We start from the raw sequence: 4,829 nt of genomic DNA on the forward strand, positions 1-4,829 counted from the left end.
GAATGCATGTCTTGTTAACTAAAACAGTTGAAAGACATAACGGATGGTTGCTTTACTTTTCTGTATTAGGAAGGATTTAAATATATACTTATGATGTCGTGATACGAGCTTGAGTCTCCTGATCACGGTTAGGGTGCATATATCGCCTTGGATGGATAACTAGGCCTAATGATGTTTCCCTGGTTGTTCTACTCGGGTTGAGACGGATTATGTGGGCTGGTGAACGTCCTATAGTGTGTATTTATATCTATATGGACTACTTTAGCTATTGTTGAGCTATCTAGGATGTATCTGCATATTGGGTTTATGTACGGATTGTAGTAGATTGGAACTTGCATGTGGGTCTGACCCACTCTTATTTTTCAGGTGTTCGTCAGTACCAGGCTTAGAGCTTGATCATGTTGATGCAGATACAGACACTCACTCTTCCGCTTACATAGGACTTCCTTTCTATTTTGGTTTTGGATTTTCAATTCCATAAATTTATTTAAGGATTTGGGATTAGGGGTCTACTAGGTGGATTCTCGAGTTGTACGGATTTTAATTATATTAATTTATTATTTAAGGTTTGAGGATTTTCATTTTAGTTTTCTTTTAGCGAATTATTCTTTTATTATTAATCAAGTTTTTTTCCTACTTGTTTACATATTGATTGTCTGATATCCCTCGATTCTGTGCTCAGACTTGATTACCTGTGGCTCTAGAATCGAGGGGTATCATAGGAATCCACCTAGGCTAGGCCATAACTCAGAAAAGAGAACCAAGAGTTCTCATAACCTCGATGCTAGAGGGTCTGAGCCTTCCAATCCTGTACAACCTGAACCCTATCCTGCCCCTTCACTGCGGCTTTTCCGAGAACCTGAGTTCAAGGAAACTTATGAGACCAAATTTCTTTATAAAATGGTGGCAAAAAGTAAATTCTTTGATGGAAGTGAAAGTGAGGAGTTGCTCAAACACACCTTCTCTCTATTCCAAGCTATTGGTTTGGGAGACTTTGTTTCACTCAAGGTTCCTTATTACCCCAAGCTCGTTAAATTGTTTTACACCCACCTTGAGCGGGTTCTAAGACAAAACTCTTTCAACTCTTTCATCGTAGGCATTAATATTCACCTTACCTTATCCGACATCTGTCGTATTCTTAACATCCCTCAAGGTGATATTACCTATTACACCAACTATGACTGGTACAATGGAGAAGGATTTAATCCTCTCCAAGTGGTTCAACAAATGAGCCATTTTCCCACTGAAAACACGGATAAAATAATTGCAAGCCAATTAACCGTGTAAGCTCGTCTCATTTATCATGTCATCATTCACACCATTCTTCCAAAATCTGGTGGACGTTCCGATGTGTCCTTTATGGAAGCTTTTCTGATTTTGGTGTGTTCTAAATGGGAAGAAGTTTGATCTTGCCTTCCTCATTTTTCATCATATGTTGGACTGTGCAAGGAAACAAAAAACTCACCTGTTCTATGCTATGACACTCACAATGATATTTTGAGCCTACAAAGTGTAAATCAAGGGAGAGGATAAACAGGAAGTTACAAACCTCTACAGAGTTGACAAGGACTTGCTTGGCCGAATGGGTCTAAAGAAATCCATAGACAACACTTGGTATGACCCCAAATTTGGTGACCCTGCAGATATAGGCCAAGAAATTGTTATGGTAGACCAACAACAAGAAGGTGCTGTAGTAGGGGATGATGATTGGAAAGAAAAAGAAGAAGAAGAAGAATAAGAAGAGGAAGAAGAGGAGGAGAGAGAATAACAAGAATTGCTAAACGTTCCTTCATCCGAAGAAAGATCCCTTTGTGATCTTCTACTCGAGAGTATTGCTCTGTCAAAAGAGCAAATAGCCCTTGAGAAAGAAAATAAGGAACACATTCTCGCCTTGCGTGAACGGGTCGAAGAAGTAGCAAACGAATTCGACATTGTTAAACACTATATTGCTGACCTTAGAGTTATAGGGCTACTTCACTTTTAACCCCCCCCCCCCCCCCCTCTTTTTTATGAATGACAAAGGGGAAGAATTGATGAGTAACCATTTGTAGTTAGGTTGCGATGACTGTGGTGGAGTAGATGTAGGTTGATATAACTATGGTAGTGTAGGTAATTTTGCTATGATAATGCTGTATTAATGAGAATTGACCATGTTGTATTGACTCTATCATTTAAATGAAATACATGATTTTGGTATTAATGGAGTTCATGTGTTAAATACCTTGTTTTGATACGTTGCTTTGATCTTTCGTAAAATATCAATTTACATACTTTTCAAATGATCTTGCCAAAAATGATGCATAAGGAAAGGGGGAGATTTGAAATCTCTCATGTATAACCTCACTTAAATCTATGCACATTAATAGGGGAGAACTGTTCATATTCCACACTTTTATCTATCGAACATATCAATGAATTGTCATCATCAAAAAGAGGGAGATTGTTGACCTTGAATCCAAGACTTTTGATGATCATAATTCATTAATGATGTTCTATGTGTACTAATGTCTACCTTGAGCAAAATTATAGATCCAAGCCTTCATCAAGTCCAAGGCATTACATATTAAAGCACAAAAGTCAAAAGGAATCAAGATTCAAAGTGAAGTCATTAAGATCGCATCAAAAGGGGTTAGCTAGGATGGTGAGCTTTTTTAGGAATCTTTGTTAAAGCATGTATGAACATCTTGAAGCTCCCTCTCTCAAAATCATACATAAAAACATGTTCATCAAGTCTAAGGAACATTGGACCAAGTTTAAAACATCATCAAGCATGTTCCTAAGAGTCAAGTTCCATTTCGGTCGACCGAAATGGAAGGTCACATTGAAACAGTCGACCGATGTTAACAAAGAGTTTTGGAACTGTGCATCAAGCTATTTCAGCCTACCGAAATAGAACTCCAATTCATTTCGTTCTACTGAAATGAAATCAATTTCCAAGCCTCTAGTTATTTCGGACGATCGAAATAGAAGGTCCAAATGAATCGGACGACCAGTTTAAACAGAGACTTTTATATTTAAGGCTCAAGCTATTTCGGTCGACCGAAACAAAGGGCTGAATCATTTCGGCCTACCGAAATAGAAAGTACAAGACAACCACTAAGTTATTTCGGTCTACCAAAACACAAAGCTGGTTCATTTCGGTTGACCGAACTTGCGTAGATTCAAAATTTAAACAGCTATTTTGCCTCGAAGTGTGTGTCCAACAGCTAGAATACATATCAGATAGATCTGAAAGACTATATAATGACTAGTAAACTTCATTAAAAGGTATTGCATTCATTTGAGAAACATATCTTGCAATCTTGGAACCTTGTTCATCATCATATACACACTTCATATCATCAAAGAGTATTGAGCTTCAATTTATTCATACATACTCTAGAGTTAGCTGAATCTTGTACTTTAGATCTAAGAGAGATCATCTTGTACTTCATCAATCTTGTTCAAATCTTGTAAGGGCTGGTGTAGCCCAAGGAAGACTAAAAGAAGGTGTTTCTCTTAGCATTTAGAAGCAAGGAAAAGCTTCTTGTAAAAGGTTTGCTCTCCACCCGCAAGGAGAAGCCATAGTGAATTGGGAAGTCTCAAGAGGGGTCTTGAGCAGAGGAGTAGGAGTTTTCGAACCTCGTTAAAAATTGCTAAGTATATGTTTGCAACTTCTATCTCTATTTCTTACATTTATTGTTTCATATCTTATTTGATAAATTGTGTCTTTTGAAGTTTAAAATTCAGTTAACCTTCTTCAATATTTGTCAAGGAAGTTAAGCTTTGTTATAGTTAGTGAATTAAAATTGAAAATTGACCTTAGTTTGCTTATACTCTATTCACCCCCCTCTAGAGTCTATACTTAGCAACAAATTGCTTTCTACAATACATTTCTAAATATATAACAATTGTTAGTAGTATGATTCCATGAATTATGAAATTTGCAGAACTCTTTTCCTTTGGATTAAGTGGCTGATGGTATATTGTGTCCTTTTGGCAGAATAATTTGTTTATCGGCCAACAAATGATTAAAAATCTGTTCTGTCTTAGCCAAGTCAAACGTATAAACCTTACCAGTATCGGCCGTACCCTTCCTGGCTGATGAAGTCGATGGCTGAGTACCACTAGTAGATGCCTTTAGTTTTGTCAAAGCCTCACATACATAAGGTTTCTTAATAATAACTTCAGCAAGATTAGAATCAAGATCTTTTTCCTCAACTAAATCGGTTAAAACTTCATAATTGGGATCCCTATAGTACGTACCTTTGGAGGAATTTTTCCGTTCCTTTTCCTCCTTGAGGACCAACTCATACCTGGTAGATTTCTCAGCCAAGTCATACATGTCACGGAATGGGACTCCTTTAAACCTCTTCCGGAGTTCAAAATCAAAGCCGTTCAAAGCTAAATGGATGTACTCCTATTCTGGAAGAGGTACACGGCATCTTAATCTTACCCTCCTAAACCTTGCAATGAATGTCTCGACCGACTCACTAGGCAACTGGCTCAACCTGGATAAATTGGCCAGAGTTGATTCCGTCTCCGTACGGTAGAACTGATTATGAAATAACTCCTCCATTTGTGGCCAATTAAAAACAGAGTTAGGAGGTAAACGTATATACCATGAAAAAGTTGCCTCTGTCAATGAGTTAGGATAAAGTTTTAATTTTAATCAAGGGCTCACACTGGCCTCTCCACATTGAACTGTGAAATGGCCAATGTGTTCCACGGTCGATTGATTCCCTTCTCCACTAAAAGTTACAAAGTTAGTGACTTTATATCCTCTAGGAAACTCAACTTGATCTACCACTTCTAGTTATAGAGTTCTATAAATTGGTCGGTCTACATCT

This window comes from Cornus florida, unplaced genomic scaffold (assembly GCF_030987335.1).
Source record: "Cornus florida cultivar Cherokee Brave unplaced genomic scaffold, ASM3098733v1 CherokeeBrave_3.0.0_Hap2_Chr06, whole genome shotgun sequence".
NCBI classification, from domain to species: domain Eukaryota; kingdom Viridiplantae; phylum Streptophyta; class Magnoliopsida; order Cornales; family Cornaceae; genus Cornus; species Cornus florida.